Raw genomic sequence first — 20,284 nt, 5'->3', positions numbered from 1 at the left:
TGCGGGACAGAGCGAATTTGCAGGATCTTTGGGGGAAATGTTGCGGGACTTTTTTGTGCTTGGAATCGGACACAAGGTCATTCTTCGCAAACTGCTGTCTGCCGAATCCCTAGATCTGAGCAAGGCCATCACGATAGCCCAGGCCTTCATATCCACGAGCGAAACACTAAACAGGTATCTTCACAGCATCGTAGCTCACTGGCAAGTACTGTGCATAAAATAATGCCTTCAGCAGGCAGAACTGTACATGGTAGGGCTCATACGACTGCAGAGGCCAGGCCAAGGGTGGCTCAGAGGCCGCTGTGGAGTGCTAATGCTAATCCATTAACACCATGCTGGTGTTGCGGGGGCAGTTATAGAGCCCATCAATATTGATTCAAGCACTATGTGTGCAAGGGCTGTGGAACAATGGGGGCACCTCCAGCGAATGTGCAAATGACCTCTAACTCACTACGTGGCAGAGTCAGCAGAGGAAGACCGATCCAGCGCGGATCACGCTGAACGAACAGGAGAAGCAACTCAACCTGAGGATGAAGAGGAAGTGTATGGGGTACACACTTTCACCACCAAAAGCCCTCCGATAATGTTAAAAGTTAAACTTAACGGCATTCCAGTCACCATGGAATTGGAAACGGGGGCGAGTCAATCAATTATGAGCCAGAAGGCTTTTGAGAAACTGTGGGGCAACAAGGTACAGTGGCCAAAACTGAGCCCGATTCACACAACGCTGCGCACTTATACCAAAGAACTCATACCTGTTATCGGCAGTGCGGCAGTGAAAGTATCATACGACGCAATGGTGCATGATTTACCACCATGGATTGTACCAGGTGATAGCCCAACGCTGTTCAGCAAAAGCTAGCTAGGAAAGATCGGATGGAGCTGGGACGACATCAAAGCACTGTTTTCGGTGGATGACGCCTTGTGCACCCAGGTGTTAAACAAATTCTCAGTGTTATTCGAGCCAGGCATCGGCAACTTCACAGGTACCAAGGTGCAGATCCATCTTGTTCCTGGGGCACGGCCCGTTCATCACAAGGCCCGAGCAATCCCATATATGATGCGAGAGAAAGTCGAGATCGAGCTGGACAGACTTCAACGAGAGGGAATGATATCGCCAGTCGAGCTCAACGAGTGGGCCAGTTCAATCGTGCTGGTGCTAAAGAGCGATGGGTCGGTCAGAATATGTGGGGGCTACAAGGTGACGATCAACTGAATCTCGTTATAGGACCAGTAGCCACTATCCAAAGCGGAGGACTTATTCACAACGTTAGCAGGGGGAAAGTCGTTCACCAAACTAGACCTAACCTCTGCTTACATGACACAGGAGCTGGCTGAACCGTAAAAGAAGTTGACGAGCATCAACACGCAAAAAGGATTGTTCGTGTACCACAGATGCCCCTTTGGGATTTGCTCGGCTGCAGTCATCTTTCAGAGGAACATGGAGAGTCTGCTGAAATCGGTTCCATGCACTGTGGTGTTCCAAGAAGACATCTTGATCACTGGTCGCGACACCACTGAACACTTGCACAATGTGGAAGAGGTTCTAAAGCGACTGGACAGAGTGGAACTCAGGCTGAAATGCTCCAAGTGTGTTTTCCTGGCGCCAGAGGTCAAACTTCTGGGGAGAAAGATTGCGGCAGATGACATCAGACCCACGGACTCCAAGACGGAGGCCATCAAGAATGCACCCAGACCGCAGAATGTGACGGAGCCGCGTTCGCTCCTGGGACTCCTCAACTATTTTGGTAACTTTCTACCGGGGTTGAGCACTTTGCTGGAACCCTTGCATTTATTGCTACACAAGGATGACTGGGTTTGGGGTAAATCTCAAGAGATAGCCTTTAATAGGGCCAGAAACCTGCTATGCTCTAACAAGTTACTTGTATTGTAAGACCCATGTAAACGTTTAGTACTAGCTTGTGATGCATCGTCGTACGGGGTCGGTTGTGTGTTACAACAAGCAAATGTGTCAAACAAACTGCAACCGGTTGCATATGCGTCCAGAGGTTTATCCAAGGCTGAAAGAGCCTACAGTATGGTTGAGAAAGAAGCGTTGGCATGTGTATACGGGGTTAAGAAAATGCACCAATACCTATTTGGTCTCCAGTTCAAGCTCGAAACCGACCACAAACCGCTTACTTCACTGCTCTCAGAAAGCAAAGGTATCAACACCAATGCTTCGTCCCGCATCCAAAGATGGGCACTAACATTGTCTGCATATGATTATGTAATCCGCCACAGACTAGGCACTGAGAACTGCTCTGATGCCCTCAGTCGACTGCCATTGCCCACCATCGGGGTGGAACTGGCACAACCCGCAGACTTGCTTCTGGTAATGGATGCTTTTGAGAGCGAGGGGTCACCCGTCACGGCTCGCCAGATCAGGACCTGGACTAGCCAAGACCCTGTGCTGTCACTAGTAAAAAGCTGCCTCCTCAATGGGAGCTGGTCGGCTGTTCCCGGAGAAATGCAAGATGAAATTAAGCCGTTTCACCAACGTAAGGATGAATTGTCCATCCAATTGGATTGTCTCCTATGGGGGAATCACATGGTTTTGCCAAAAAAAGGCAGGGAAACGTTTATGCGCAAACTACACAGTGCCTACCCAGGCATAGGCATGATGAAGGCTATCGCGAGGTTGCACGTTTGTTGGCCCGGCATTGACTCCGAACTGGAGTCACGATTACGCAGCGGTATCGCATGACATTGAGGTTAATGATCCGATGTTTGTTCTAAATTGCAGTCCCAAGGGGATTGCTGGCACTGTTTTAGCCAAGGAGGGGAACAGAGTGTTTGTTGTGAAATTGTTGAATGGGCAAACGTCCAAAAAGCACTTGGATCAGACCAAACTGCGATTCACGGACAACCAAGAACAGTTTGAAGAAAACCTTACCAACTATGATCCACCAACACACACCCAACCAGCAATTGACCTCGCTGTCAACCACGAGGATGAACCCACCATGCCCGACAGTCCGATCAGACCAGCCACGCTGCAGTGCAGCAATAATCCAACCAACTCACCCATACCAGGACTTCAACTCAGGCGATCGACCCGGGAACGCAGAGCGCCAGATCGCCTCAACCTGTAAATAACTTGTACATAAGACTTTGGGGGGAAGTGATGTTATGTATGTGAACCTCACCTGTGTGTAAGACTTGCTGCTCAGGGGCACACCTTTGGGAGACCTATGGGTCACCTGTGTACACTGGAGCAAGCAGATATCAAAGGCAGTCCACTATGCTGCTGCCGCACTTTGGAGCTATATTAAAGAAACCAAGATCACAATGGTTTGAGCTTACAACACAGTCTCGTGAAGTTATTCTGAGCTTAATTCTTTCTTTCTTTCTTTCTTTCTTTCTTTCTTTCTTTCTTTCTTTCTTTCTTTCTTTCTTTCTTTCTTTCTTTCTTTCAGAGGGGGGTGGGGGCCGGAGGAGGGGGTGGGTGATTCTTCCACTCACCCCACTCCATCCCGACATCACCTCTGTGGACATGTCGGGTGAGTGTCTGGAAATCCCCTCAGTACATTTATTTTACAGTCAGTGATAAGTACACCTGCATGAAGCAGTCGTTCTTGCCTTACAGGGTTGTGCATTGGGCCAACAATGCCATATTCAAATGGCATTCAAACTCAGAGATTGATTTCCATTTCAATATGGGGCCCATCCCTGAGGCAACATCATAAAAGGGTCCAGAGTAATCTTCAGCCAGAAAGGCACGCAGGCTGCAGCCCCCGCTCCATGGAGTGGCTAGATCCTGCTCTGAAATCTCACCAGGAGTACAGTAGGTGCCACATTAACCCTACTACTTTAATGGGTGCCTTCCCCAATATTTAAATGGCCCTATCACTGAGATTTAGGACAGGATCACAGCAAAGCTAGACGAGCAGGCAGAGGTGATACATTGTTGATTCCAGCACTTAAGGAAATGATGTATGAGGAAACATTAACCACCCTGGGTATTGTCCTTATTAAAATGAGAAAACTAAAAGGGGATTGTGATATATTCTTACAACATCACTAAGAAACACATTACACAAGATGGCTCCAATACAGAAAACCTGTCATCATGTGACTTTGCCATATGACCATTTTATTGTATTTACATCAGTAATTGCATTACCACAGTAGTTCACTAGGTGGAGCAGTAGTCCACTCAGGGGAGTTCTATTACACTTCTCCTTCCTTAATGAAGAAATAATCATAATAAAATAATCATTATAGATAACTTGCATGGTATACACAACAGGAGATATGAACTTATTTTTCCATATTTACAAATCAAACTTAACCACTAGTTTTCTGTTTCAAAGAGACTACCTTCACTCTCGAACAGAACTTTCCAAACCTGGTGTCAAACTTAGACTCGTTCTACGCTGATCCTGAGGAGAATTTTTTCCCAAGGGCAACCCTTGATCTACAATTGGACTCTCTACAACTTCAGACTGTTTGTCTGCCTGGCTCGGACTCAGACTTAAATTCTGACTTTCTCTTGGACTTGTTTCTAGTACATCTGATGTAGGATTTGCTACTGGTACTGTACTTGTAATAAGACTATCTGACTCATCAGAAATAATTGAATCATTCCAACTTTCAACTCCTTCCACATCTGTAGGTAAAACATGATCAATGTGAACAAATCTAACCTCTCCATGATCAAACATCTTGACCAAATATGTGCGAGGGCCACATATTTTCACTATTCTTCCTGGTGATGGTTCTTCACTTCTGATTCAATTTCACACTTCTCTCTCTTACTCTACCTCTATCATGATTCCCTTTCTGTCTGAATTGTTTCTCTTCTACTAACTGTTAACAATGAGAACCTGGTTTGTGGTTGTTGTTTGAGAAACAACTCTGCTGGTGTTCCACCAGTACTTTTATGAGGAGTATTACGATAAGTAATTAGAAAATTTGACAGTTTTTGATCCAACGCCAACTGCTGTTTCTTTGGATTTGGATCCAACACTTGCTTGATGAGGACACGTTTTACAATTTGTACTATGCGCGCAGCTGCAGCATTTGAAGCAAGGCGGTATGATGGAACTTTGGTATGTTTCACACCGTTTCTGCTCATGAATTGTGCAAATTCTTCTGAACAAAATTGTGGCCCATTATCAGACAAAATTTATTCTGGGAGGCTATAATGAAGAAAACAATCTTCATAAATTGTCTAGTGCTTTACTTGTTATTTTCCGCATCAGAAACACTTCTACCCACTTCGAATGGCTATCAATCACAATGAACAATTGTTGTCCTTCTAGCTCAGCAAAATCTATATGTAACCTTTATCATATCCTAGGAGGCCATTTCCATGGCTGTAGTGGTACTGATGATGGTTTCTTGCTTACCGATTGACATGTTGTACACTGACTAACACTGTACACTATGGGCTGGATTTTCCAGTCTTTTGTGCACCGGGTTTCACACCGGAATGGCGTGAAAGGCACTGTTCAGATCTCCTGCACCTCGTTGCGATCCTCCGGTCCTTTTTTTGCACCGGTGCTGAAAAGCACTGCCGGGTAGTGCTGTGCCTCTCATTGCGACACCAGCAGTGCTTTGGACTTTTTCCCGATCCGTCCGCCCAGAAGTACGCCTGCAATGATCGCCTGGGCTATCAGCATACGTGGCGGCGCAGAGGAAGGTAAAGTGTTCCAAAGGTAAGTGCAAGTGTTAGAGGACGTGATCTTACAATAAGGGGCCGCCCATCTAAAACAGAGATGAGGAGAAATTTCTTCTCTCAGAGGGTTGTAAATCTGTGGAATTCGCTGCCTCAGAGAGCTGTGGAAGCTGGGACATTGAATAAATTTAAGACGGAAATAGACAGATTCTTAAACGATAAGGGGATAAGGGGTTATGGGGAGTGGGCGGGGAAATGGAGCTGATTCCATGATCAGATCAGCCATGATCTTATTGAATGGTGGAGCAAGCTCGAGGGGGCGTATGGCCTACTCCTGTTCCTATTTCTTATGTTCTTATGTTCTTTTAATTTTTTTAGCAATTTGTGTTGTGGTGGCGTGAAGACAATCCAAATGGTAGCCTATTAGATTGAAATAGAACTAGATGAGTATTTATAGTCAAACATGACTTGGGCTCCAGTTGCAAGTAGGCATTTGTCAGTTCTAACTTTGAGAAGAGCTGGCCACCTTTCAGCATTATGAACAAATCTACGTTTGGCAATGTATTGGGTAGATTACCCTCTAGAACTTGGTTTATGGTTAGTTTATAATCACTACACAACCTTACCTTACCATCTGACTTAGGTACAACAACAATGGGTGTGGCCCAATTACTTGGATCTACCTTAGAGATAATGTTCTCAGTTTCTAGTCTTTTGAGTTCTTGCTCAATTTTCTCCTCGAGTGCATATGGTACAGGACATGGCTTACAGTAAACTGGTCTTGTCTCCTTCTGTACTCTGACACTCACCTTGAAGTCTTGGATCAGACTGCTTGTTTCACAGAACAACTTCAGATGCTGCTTGATGATATCATCTTTTGATGAAAATTTCGTTTCCACACGAAAAATATCATTCCAATAAAGCTTCAGTGATCCCAACCAATTTCTACCTATCAAGGCTGGCTTGTCTCCTGCCACTACTATGAGAGGCAAGCTCTGAAACTGATCCTTGTATTTCACCGGTATGGTGATACATCCTACAATAGGGATTTGCTCTCCTGAGTAGCCTCACTACTCTATCTTCGATTTCTCCTGTTGAAAATCACTTAAATTGTCAAGATATACCTATTCTGGTGCTAAGCTCATGGATGCACCAGTGTCGATTTCCATGGGTATCCTGGTACCTGCTACTCATGTCTACTTGGATGACGATGCATCGCAACTCATTGTTAAATACCCTCATGCTCCTGATGATGTGTATCTCCAAGACCTCCTCATCCTGTTGCTTCTCTTCAATGCTATGTAGTCTCTGCCGATTTCTACTTATAGCATTGAAAATGAGTTTACTCATCAGTCAGCATGCTTTTGCAAGATGCACAGTTTTCTTGCAGAAGAATTACTCTGCCTTCACATATGGATAGCTTTGAGCAATGTGTTGTCCCAGGTACCGACAGCATGTCTTCAATGTACTGTTACCTTGGCCAGTGCTGAGGCCTTGGGGCCGAACTTCATTTTACTTTTAACCTGCAGGCAATTCACCTCAGTTGTCTGATGACTGGAAATGGCATGAAATTCTCGGGAGTATTGGTCGGCCATATCCATTGACATAACTGTCTGACAAGCTAAATCAAAAGTCAAGTTAGGGGTTGTCAAAAAATTTTCTTCTGATTGCCTAATTTTTCTTCCCACAAACAATGCTGTCACACAATGCTTAGTCCTGAAAGTTTCCAAAATGACAGTGAATGGATAGCTTTATTAAAGTTTACAATGTACTCACTGATACCCTCGTCAGTTAATTGATTTTGTGTTCCAAAATGATAACTTTCAGCTGAGGACTGTAGTGTTGTTCTAACTTAGTTAGAATCTCTGTCAGTTGCGTGTCCTTTGGCTTGATGTGAACAAGCATATTTTTCAAGGTTTCTTACAACTCGGGACCTGCTTCAGTCAGGAAAAGAACCTATTTTCTTTCTAAAACCACCTGGTTACGGTTTTCATCATCGAGGTCTTCGACGAAACTATTCACGGTAAAAAACATTTCTAACCGCTCCACATATGCTCCAAAAGTCTCTTGGTCATCATGAAGCTCACCCAAGAGCCCTATTATTCCCATGTGTGCAGCCATCTGGACTCTGACAGTTCAACCAAGTGTGATTGAAATTTACCTTGGATTCTTAGCTGTTCTGAAAAACAAAGAACCTCTCAAATCTCTCTGTTGGTTGGACAAATTATCTACTAACAAAAATTTCAGTTAGGGAATCCGATTATCCTATCCTCATTTTCCAACGTGATATATTCTTACGACATTACTAAGAAACATACTACACAAGATGGCTCCAATTCAGAAAAGCTGTCATCATGTGACTTTGCCACATGGCCCTTTTTATTATATTTACATCAGTAGTTGCATTACCACAGTAATCCACTCGGAGCAGTAGCCCACTAGGGGAGCTCTTTTACAGGGATATGATAGAAATGTATAAACCTCTGAAAGGATTGGATCTAAGTAAGATTTTCAGCCATATATAGAATTTAAGCACAAAGTGTCTTATATATTAATTAAAGACAACAAAAGAAATAGGAAATGGAGGAAGAACTTTTTTTAGTTAAGTGGTGAGAAGTATGAGGAACAGATGACCGGCATAAATGGTGGAAAAGAAACATAATGGCTTAGAACTTGTGTTGCACCATACCCATTTCTCAGGCACTACACGGTCTCCTAAGTCCCCATAATGGTGGGCAGGAAACACGCACATACCTCCGACCAGAAGTGCACCACCCACCATATTAGATAAGGACAAACAAGAGGTGACCTTTACCCATGCCTAAAGTAGGCGTTAGTTCTTTTCCATATGAAAATAAGAGGCCTAATGCCTGCTTGAGGTCCCCGCTGTAACATTGGTTTGCCCTGAGGCAGCAAACTCCATCGCTGACTACACTCAGGAAAACTAACCTTACAGATTGCCTGCAGAAAAAGGTAAGTTACTTACCTGTAAACCACCTTCTCGATCTCCCCCATAAGACCCATGATTGCCCTGAGACCCGATCCCTCCCCAAGACCCATGATCCCTCCTGAGATCCACCATCCTCCCTCTCCCACCCCCGAGACTCACAATCCCTAAGACCTGAGATTCCCCCGCCCCCGAGGCCATCACTTACCTGTACGCGAGTCGTGGCCCAAATGTCCTGCATTTACCTGTTTCAAGATGGAACTAGATAGGTTCTTGTTAATAAGTGGGATGCTGAGTTATTAGATTTGCCAGGGGACTACTCTGGCAAATCCCCTGGGAGGACAGACGCACCAACATTAGCGTCCTCGACCAGGTCAACATCCCCAGCAATGAAGCACTGACCACACTTGATCAGCTCCACTGGGCAGGCCACATAGTTCGCATGCCAGACACGAGACTCCCAAAGCAAGCGCTCTACTCGGAACTCCTTCACGGCAAACAAGCCAAAGGTGGGCAACGGAAACATTACAAGAACACCCTCAAAGCCTCCCTGACAAAGTGCAACATCCCCACTGACACCTGGGAGTCCCTGATCAAACACCACCCTAAGTGGAGGAAGTGCATCCGGGATGGCGCTGAGAACCTCGACCCTCATCGACAAGTGCATGCAGAAATCAAGTGCAAGCAGCAGAAAGAGCATGCGGCAAAACAGTCCCACCCACCCCTTCCCTCAACGACTATCTGTCCCACTTGTGACAGAGTCTGTGGTTCTCGTATTGGACTGTTTAGCCATTTAAGAACTCATTTTAAGAGTGGAAGCAAGTCTTCCTCGATTCCGAGGCACTACCTATGATGATTCTGGATAGGTGTGCCAGATTGCCTGAAACCACTACAATGTTACAATATAAGTTCTGTCCCACTGCATTTCTTACAGCACAACAGCATCACCAGAATTTCTATGCTCCTATGCTTTGTAATGTACGTATCTATTCCCCAGTATTCTATTGGAGGAGAGAAAGGAGGTAAGGGAGAGTAATTCTGACTCAAGGTAGTGATGCATATATGGAATCTAAAAATATGATTCTGAATGGCAGAAGTGTGGCAAAATAGGAGATTTCTGTATTTTATTTTATATGATTTTAGATAGTAAGGGTAAATCATTTAAACATGTCTGCAGCCAATTATATCTCTGGGGGAATCTTATCTTTCTATGTCAGTAATACCTAATACATGTAACTGGCGAGACCAATCAGCACAGTCAGCAAGAAACATGTGTCCTAAATGGATTTCCCTTCTTCGTGTCTATGTATTTTTAAGAAATTAATTAAATCAAAAGTTGTATAGTACTGGAACAGCTTAATTGTATTGTTAACATGTAAATTGACAGACTGTGGTAGAGTTCACCCTATTCTCTCTGATAGCTGAAACATTAGGAAAAACGATTATGTGGGAAACATTTTCCAAGGGGAATAATATGGGACATGACAGTTACCCAAAATTAACAGCTCACAAGGGGCTAAACTTTAATCTATATCATTTCCAGCGCAAAGGCTTGTGTACTGGGAGCACATATCAGCAATGTAGGCATGTGCCTGATGCATAGGATTATAATTTTCCATCCATGATTTGTCATGAGCCTACTAATTGGGCATGCACCTGAATGTCCGATATAAATTCCGACACATGAAGCTCTGCACTGGGAATCCTAAAGCTGAAAATTTACTCCAAAGTATAAGATCAGTCAACTTCTCAGGTCATTTATTTACTTCAAAATAAAATGGTTATAACAAGAAGGATTCCCCACAGCATGAATCCTAACCCTGGTTCCTCAGTATTAGTTCTTGCTTGATATCTAAACTCAGCAAATGCACTGAAGTTTACATTATTCATGTACATAAAAGTCTACAAAAATGTAAATTTGAAGTCCTGTTTATCAAATGATAAAATAAATACATTCCAAAAAGTTTATTTTAATCTCCTGTGGGATGATTCCAATGTTATTGTTTTTAAGTATTGCGCTGGTTCAGTATCTTGCTGTGTTTGACTGCTTTTCTGTACATGAGTTAACTTGTAGATAAATATGGGCCAGTAATTTACAGCTTGATGGTGTGGTATTTTTCTGCTTTTCAGTAGAGACAATAGAACATGGTGTCTGGTGTAATCAATAGCACAATTAAGGTCATTGTTAATTGCAGGTGCACTATGGAGTATATAGCATGTAAATGAATGCAGGAGTTAAATCACAGTATGGTGGTCATTTGTACTTTGGGCAATAGTGTAAAATGGGCGATATTGATTCTGCCACCCGTTATGCACCTCTCCCAATTTTCATTTGCATTGAAGTCAATTGAAATGAAAATCAGGCATGATGTATAATGGGTGGGTGAATCAATAGTGCCCATTTTATACTATCGCACAGTCAAAATTACACCCATTCTGCATATGAAATCTGCCTTTTTGCACTGAAGGCAAAACAAAAGTGTTAAAAGAAGATTTAACTGTTACAAGCAGTTCTGACCCATGTTCTTCAGTGGTATTATAGTTCCATCATGCTATGTAGCATTAGAAGTGCCTCTACCATTTATATTTAGATCATGGGATCAGTTTGCACCTACAATCAAAGTAAACAAAGTTATTAGTAATAGCAGGCGCACCACCTGAAATGGTCAAGCATCTCCAAATCCAATTTCCTTTCTCGTACAAAGGTGTTATTATAAGAGATCAGAAATGAACAAAGATGATGGTGAGAGTTTTGGTCCACTATTATCTTTACAATAACAACACGACAGAGATTTTACAAGTGCAGTTTTCCGAGACAGATTCTTCCTTGAAAATTACACTCTGAAACACCAGAATGATTATTTTAAAGATCATAATGTGCTTGCTCTTTTTTTTAACATCTTCAAAGATCCTGTAACTGAAGCTATTTGTTTACACATAGGAATTTCATGTTCACAAGCAAGCTCATGATGACACAATTCTTTGTTATAAAACCACCAGTAAAAATGGTCATACTGTATTCCTGAAGCATATTTTGTAAGACTGCCAAAAAACATACAGAGCTTCATAATGTCACGATGACTGAGTGCAACATTGAACTAAATTACAGATTACAATATCATCAGTGAAGTCAGGCTTGTAATGCAAAAGGGAGACTGCTTGGCCAATATTCTTCCAACACAACTTGTTAAATGTGTTACCGTTTGTTCCCGATATGTTTCACTGAAGTATTCTTTACTTAAACACAATCCAATTTTGCTTCACTGAATGAAATCCTACCAGGATCAGTTCATGTTTTTTTATTACACAGAAAGTAATAAAGTTTTCCAGAAGAATTCAGCAAAAGGAAAATCAGAATATATAACACCTACATATTTTACAGAGAGGGACAATTTATACAAATAGCTTAGAGTAAGATTTGTTGCCCCATCTATGCATTCCATTCTCCAGACTGACCGTCAGAAGGCTGTGCATGAAAAATGCATCAAATCAAGAAAATGGTACTTAACCCTGTAATTTCCATACCAATAGATAAATAGTAATAATAATTTCTTGCCTTCCAGTAAAAGTATTAAAAATCTATCAACATCGGATTTGCCAGACGAAAAAAGACTAAAGTCTATCTAATTCGCCTTATACCATCCTGGTAGTAACATGGTTTACTAATCAAAGCAATCAATGGGCGAGCTATTTGATCGCAGCCAAAAATGGGTACTAACCCTGAGCCTGAAAGGTAAGGCTTGAGGCACCACCGATACTAGGACTGGGGTATCAGTTCCATAAAGCCGGAGGAGCTGTGGAGCGCAAGCGGCAGCTCACCTTGCGAAGCGTGGTTGAAAGTTGGGTTACTGTGATGCTAACAGCTGCCCTCAGTTACCTAAGTGAGGAGGGGGGGAAGGAGTGGGTCAGGAGATAGCAGTAGCCAGAATGTGGGGATTGGTAGCTGGGTGAGGGCAATTGTTGGCCGGGTCAGTGGGATCCGTTATTATTTCTAGCCTATTTATTATTGTTTAAATGTAATCCTTCCTATTCTTTGGTAGATGCTGTATAGTAGTAAACAAGATCTTTTTAAATTTGTGTCATAGAAACATAGAAAATAGGTGCAGGAGTAGGCCATTCGGCCCTTCTAGCCTGCACCGCCATTCAATGAGTTCATGGCTGAACATTCAACTTGAGTACCCCATTCCTGCTTTCTCACCATACCCCTTGATCCCCCTAGTAGTAAGGACTTCATCTAACTCCTTTTTGAATATATTTAGTGAATTGGCCTCAACAACTTTCTGTGGTAGAGAATTCCACAGGTTCACCACTCTCTGGGTGAAGAAGTTCCTCCGCATCTCGGTCCTAAATGGCTTACCCCTTATCCTTAGACTGTGACCTCTGGTTCTGGACTTCCCCAACATTGGGAACATTCTTCCTGCATCTAACCTGTCTAACCCTGTCAGAATTTTAAATGTTTCTATGAGGTCCCCTCTCATTCTTCTGAACTCCAGTGAATACAAGCCCAGTTGATCCAGTCTTTCTTGATAGGTCAGTCCCGCCATCCCGGGAATCAGTCTGGTGAACCTTCGCTGTGCTCCCTCAATAGCAAGAATGTCCTTCCTCAGGTTAGGAGACCAAAACTGTACACAATACTCCAGGTGTGGCCTCACCAATGCCCTGTACAACTGTAGCAACACCTCCCTGCCCCTGTACTCAAATCCCCTTGCTATGAAGGCCAACATGCCATTTGCTTTCTTAACCGCCTGCTGCACCTGCATGCCAACCTTCAATGACTGATGTACCATGACACCCAGGTCTCTTTGCACATCCCCTTTTCCGAATCTGTCACCATTCAGATAATAGTCTGTCTCTCTGTTTTTACCACCAAAGTGGATAACCTCACATTTATCCACATTATACTTCATCTGCCATGCATTTGCCCACTCACCTAACCTATCCAAATCGCTCTGCAGCCTCACAGCATCCTCCTCGCAGCTCACACTGCCACCCAACTTAGTGTCATCCGCAAATTTGGAGATACTACATTTAATCCCCTCATCTAAATCATTAATGTACAGTGTAAACAGCTGGGGCCCCAGCACAGAACCTTGCGGTACCCCACTAGTCACTGCCTGCCATTCTGAAAAGTACCCATTTACTCCTACTTTTTGCTTCCTGTCTGACAACCAGTTCTCAATCCATGTCAGTACACTACCCCCAATCCCATGTGCTCTAACTTTGCATATCAATCTCTTGTGTGGGACCTTGTCAAACGCCTTCCGAAAGTCCAAATATACCACATCAACTGGTTCTCCCTTGTCCACTCTACTGGAAACATCCTCAAAAAATTCCAGAAGATTTGTCAAGCATGATTTCCCTTTCACAAATCCATGCTGACTTGGACCTATCATGTCACCTCTTTCCAAATGCACTGCTATGACATCCTTAATAATTGATTCCATCATTTTACCCACTACCGATGTCAGGCTGACCGGTCTATAATTCCCTGTTTTCTCTCTCCCTCCTTTTTTAAAAAGTGGGGTTACATTGGCTACCCTCCACTCTATAGGAACTGATCCAGAGTCAATGGAATGTTGGAAAATGACTGTCAATGCATCCACTATTTCCAAGGCCACCTTCTTAAGTACTCTGGGATGCAGTCCATCAGGCCCTGGGGATTTATCGGCCTTCAATCCCATCAATTTCCCCAACACAATTTCCCGGTGAATAAGGATTTCCCTCAGTTCCTCCTCCTTACTAGACCCCCCGACCCCTTTTATAACCGGAAGGTTGTTTGTGTCCTCCTCAGTGAATACCGAACCAAAGTACTTGTTCAATTGGTCCGCCATTTCTTTGTTCCCCGTTATGACTTCCCCTGATTCTGACTGCAGGGGACCTACGTTTGTCTTTACTAACCTTTTTCTCTTTACATATCTATAGAAAGTTTTGCAATCCGTCTTAATGTTCCCTGCAAGCTTCTTCTCATACTCCATTTTCCCTGCCCTAATCAAACCCTTTGTCCTCCTCTGCTGAGTTCTAAATTTCTCCCAGTCCCCAGGTTCGCTGCTATTTCTGGCCAATTTGTATGTCAAATGGTCAAATGGTCAAATGGTCATCCGCTTTTGCTTTATAATGAAGAGAGAAATACTCAAAATCCTGTGGATACTGGGTCAATTGAAATTTTCAAGACTGAGACTGATAGACTTTTGTTAGGTAAGGGTATCACGGGATATGGAATATAGACCATAAATGGAGTTGAGGTACAGATCAGCCATAATCTAACTGAATGGCGGTACAGGCTCGAGGGACTGACTGGCCTAGTCCTATTCCTATGTTTCTATACCAGCACAGTATTTTAAAACTGCAGTCTGTTATAGGCGAATACTAAAGCATGGAACTCACCTGCAATCGATTCCCTTCCCACTCCCACATCATTTCCTCTGGAGTCCCCCAAGGATCTACCCTTGGCCCCCTCCTCATCTACATGCTGCCCCTTGGTGACATCATCCGAAAACACAACGTCATGTTCCACATGTACATAGAAACATAGAAAACATAGAAAATAGGTGCAGGAGTAGGCCATTCGGCCCTTCTAGCCTGCACCGCCATTCAATGAGTTCATGGCTGAACATGCAACCTCAGTACCCCATTCCTGCTTTCTCGCCATACCCCTTGATCCCCCTAGTAGTAAGGACTACATCTAACTCCTTTTTGAATATATTTAGTGAATTGGCCTCAACTACTTTCTGTGGTAGAGAATTCCACAGGTTCACCACTCTCTTGGTGAAGAAGTTTCTCCTCATCTCGGTCCTAAATGGCTTACCCCTTATCCTTAGACTGTGACCCCTGGTTCTGGATTTCCCCAACATTGGGAACATTCTTCCTGCATCTAACCTGTCTAAATCCATCAGAATTTTAAACGTTTCTATGAGGTCCCCTCTCATTCTTCTGAACTCCAGTGAATACAAGCCCAGTTGATCCAATCTTTCTTGATAGGTCAGTCCCGCCATCCCGGGAACCAGTCTGGTGAACCTTCGCTGCACTCCCTCAATAGCAAGAATGTCCTTCCTCAGGTTAGGAGACCAAAACTGTACAAAATGCTCCAGGTGTGGCCTCACCAAGGCCCTGTACAACTGTAGCAACACCTCCCTGCCCCTGTACTCAAATCCCCTCGCTATGAAGGCCAACATGCCATTTGCTTTCTTAACTGCCTGCTGTACCTGCATGCCAACCTTCAATGACTGATGTACCATGACACCCAGGTCTCGTTGCACCTCCCCTTTTCCTAATCTGTCATCATTCAGATAATAGTCTGTCTCTCTGTTTTTACCACCAAAGTGGATAACCTCACATTTATCCACATTATACTTCATCTGCCATGCATTGACGACACCCGGCTCTACCTCAACACCACCTCTCTCGAACCCTCCACTACCTCAGATTTGTTGCACTGCTTGTCCAACATCCAGTACGGATGGGCAGAAATTTACCCCTACTAAATATTGGGAAGACCAAAGCCATCGTTCCAAGTCCCCACCACAAACTCTGTTCCCTAGCAAACAACTCTATCTCTCTCCCGAGCAACTGTCTGAGCTGAACCAGAGTGTTCGCAACCTTGGTGTTGTATTTGACTCCGAGATGAGCTTCCAACCACATATCTGCTCCATCACTAAGGCACCTAATTCCACTTCCATAACATTGCCTTACTCAGCCAAGCCTTAGCTCTTCTGCTGCTGAAACCCTCATCTATGCCTTTGTTACCTCTAGACCTGACTATTCCAATGCACTCTTGGCCGACGTCCCATCTTCCACACTACATAATCATCCAAAACTCTGCTGCTGGTATCTTAACTCACACCAAATTCACCCATCACTGACTCGCTGACCTACATTGACTCCTGATCCGGCAATGCCTCAGTTGGAAATAAAATTCAAGTTCTTAAGAAACTCGACCTTCTATATTTCTTATTTATAGTGTCTTCCACATCCTTAGGATGCCCAAAACACTTCATAACTAATTAATTACTTTTTATTCATTTAAAACAAGCTACCCAAAGTCTGCAATCACTGCTAAACAGTCATTGCACTGGCAGATTCAACCAGCAGACCAACAGAGGACATGAATACTTGTTTTCTTTCTTTTTTCTTTTTCACTTTCTTCAGAGGAGAGATAATTAACCAAATACATTTTTCAAAGGGTCAGAATCAGTGACAATCTTTGCCATTGGTCCAGTAAGAATCAATCTCCCACTCAAAAGATTGTCAGGAACTGGATGCCCCACATATGCAGCACTAGCTGGGAACATTTCAAAATTATCAGCCAAGTTTAAAAAACAAACTAAAACAGAATATTTTCCTTTGTTGCAGTGGTGTTAGACATAGTGCAGGAGGGAATATTTTGCAGTACATCACACACCTCACAAAAGCAGAGGCATATGAGACATTATGTTCTTCAGAGGGATAAACACATTAATTAATTATTTCTCAAAATAAAATTCCTAGTTATTGGATTCTTGTCAAATCAAGGCCATGTATCTGCACTTTGCAACAAAAATTGTTTCAATTAATGTTTAGGGCACAGTGCCAAAATGCCAACTTCTGCTTGATTTTAATGAAGTTGATATATCCAACTGAATGCCTGTGCACTGACTGAAAAATATGGTTCAAATACAAACTTTAGTGCTTTGAGGCTGATATTATCCAACATCCACTGACATCCACCCTTAAATGCCCTACTAACCTTGCTATTAGTGCCAGCGCACCTAAAATTAATAAAAGGACAAAACTGTCAAGTAGCAGAAAACCAAAGTATGAATTGGTGCTAGCAAGATAAACAATGTAATAGAATCCATAATCTGTCCAACAACAAAATCTATAACTTAGAGGAATATGATCCCTTTTCAATGATGCCATTGCTTTCAGGCACAGTGTGAGAACATGCTGCAATGCTGTTGTCCACGCCAGGTTACTTTCTCTGCTCAAGCAGAAATGACACTCGGAAGGGAAATTGGTTGCAAAGTTTGATGTTGTAGCGCCGGCCGTTAAGGGCCGGTTTGGTTGAAAAAATGACTGTCGCCTCACTGCCGGCCGCTTCCGGCACGGAACACGATGGCCGCCATTTTATTGAGGTTGGCAGCTTTGTAGTTGCCTGCACTCGCCTCTCCCATGTAAATATGCAGATTGTGACGTCAATTGCAGTGCAATGCCTGAATTGATGCAAGACTGCATTTTTGGGCGACGCTGCACTCCATATCACCCTCTCCTAGTCACGCATGGAAGAACGTGTGTGCAGCAGTTGTACAGAGATGATGTCAGCTCTACTTAAAGGGTGAGTTTCGATTTCAGCTTTCGGAGTGTTTTTTTGTATTTTGTTGGAGTAGTGACTTGGTGCAATACATTTTAAAAAGTTGTTAAAATATGCAGGAAGTGCTGCTGGATGTGTGCAAGGTTTGGCTCTTAAACTATGCGCTCTGAGAAGACCACTTGCTCACACCCCTGGGGGCTCGAGATGAAGTCCCCCTTATGCTGCAACATCACATGGAGATGAATCGGAGGCAGCAAAGAGGACAAGCTGCTTGCAGAGGGAAGAGGAAGAAGGGGAAGAGGAGGAAGCAGAAGGAACGAGGTAACCCAGACAGCCCCTTTCTGGCCTAGATATCCGGGATGGAATCATCCGCCTGCGATACCAGCGAACACAATCCCGATTCCCCTTTCAACATTTGTCCCACACCCTACCCGCCCTCTGTTGCTGACCATCACCTCGAGGAGTTGGTGGCTGGGAGTGTGAAATCGAGTGACGGTGTTTTTTTTTTTTTTTTCTTCTTCTTCTTCTCCTTCTCCTCCTCCTCCTCCTCCTCCTCCTCCTCCTCCTCTCCTTGGTCAACCATTGGCTGGGCAGGCTAGATTTTTTTGGTGTCTGAAATGAGAAAGGCACAAGGGTAGGGTTGTGGTGAGGGGACGGTGGGAAAGCAAGAGGTAGGTGCTTACACCATGTGCAGCTTGTACATCAGAAGGTATTGTGCGATGAGGGGGAAGTGGGATGTGAGAAGGAGGATAATGTATGAGGATACCAGCATCTTGTATTCTTTCAGCCCATCGCTGGCCAAAGGCTCGGCCATGCCCCTGCCAAGAATGGCCAGCACCGTCTCCGCCAAGAAGGTGAGGTGAAGCTAGGAATGGGAGGTGTGCTGCATGTTTGGTAGAGATTGTTGGTAGATGAGTAATGGGGATCCATGCATTGAGCAATGTGTGAGGCTTGTGGTGCAGTTGGTAGGGGACGGCTTTTGAAGATGCATTCACTGACCTTGATCACTCATCTGAGGTCGTGAAACTTCTATGGGAACTGGAGACAGGTCCTGGGGCAACACTGCTGTCAGTGACGACCTCGGCATGCTAGTCCTTCTTTCCGGAGGGCCTCCTGGCTCCTGTGGGTGGAGGACCTTTCTTCCAGTGTTCACCCACTGCACAAAGCTCGAGTGCTGCATCCGAGAACTTGGGTGCCCCTTCCCCTGGCCAGTAGAGCCATTTGTGTTTGTGTGTTGAATCGCTTTTACCTTTTTTCATGTGCCGAAGGCAGTTCAGCTTTAAGAGCTGAAGGCTCCCTAGTTTGGAATGATTTTTAATGATTATTTTTTCAGGTGCCAGTTGAGCTTTAAGGGCTAGAGACTGCCTATTTTTGAATTATTTTAATTATTTTTCAGAATGCAGTTCACCATTAAGGGCTCATTCCAGAGAGGCAACATTGGGCCTCCTGCTGAGCGCACAACCTGAAGCAACACAGTCATCACTGGGCTTTGCGTTAAAATGATTCAAACCAGCAGGCAGCACCAAATTAACATCCTGCCTATGCTTTCGAAATGGGCGCGAGCAAATCTCGACCTGCGGTGTCACTGCCTGTTTTCGGGCCTTATCGAATTTCACCCCCGTTGAGTGAAGACAGGAAAAAGTGGCTAATCAATGTCTTCGGGGTCGAAATTCAATCCCGCCATTTTTGAGGCGGCGATACCGGCTGAGTGCTGATTTAAAAGCTAGGCGATAGGTGCCGCCTCAAACGGCAAAATTCAGTTTTGCTACCCAAAGATGAGAGAGTAGCGCTAAAAGTGGCATTGCATATTCATCCTCGGGCGCTAATGGAGCGGCATCTCAGGAGGCCGACCGAATTTCCCGATGGCAGGCTGCCAACATGCGAGATGAAAAAGAATGAAAAATAAGTTTACGGCAATTTCCCTCACCCACACCCACACTTCCCCACTGGTCCAATTAATACATAAATGCGAAACAAAATAAACATAAGCACTTACCTTGATCCCTGGACACAACTGCCCCAGAATTCTTGATGTCCCAGCACATGTCCCAGGCTGTATGGATGCCTGCGGTAAGGCCACCGTACTTACCGAATCTTGCAGTTATGGCGGAAAGGTGACGTTGCACGCTTGATGATGTCACCACATGGGTGACGGCAGAGTGCGCAGCGGTACATTTTGGCGTCGTCCTCAAAGCCCAGCTAAATTTAGCGGGAGCCAAGGAACCCGATCGTCGCTGACGCTAAGTACTTAGTCGCCCGTTAGCCACCCCTCTCCGGCTGTTACAGTCGATGTAAGAAACCAACTTTCGAATACTCAGAATAATTTTAAAGTAATAGCTGAAAATGGCACACATGCACAGCTGGTCATCATCTGAAAGCGAAAGATTGGTATATTTTTTAGGTGTGACTCTTCATCAAAGCTCAAAAT

This window comes from Pristiophorus japonicus, chromosome 1 (genome assembly GCF_044704955.1).
Source record: "Pristiophorus japonicus isolate sPriJap1 chromosome 1, sPriJap1.hap1, whole genome shotgun sequence".
Lineage (NCBI taxonomy): Eukaryota > Metazoa > Chordata > Chondrichthyes > Pristiophoridae > Pristiophorus > Pristiophorus japonicus.
This window is presented reverse-complemented; position numbering follows the sequence as displayed.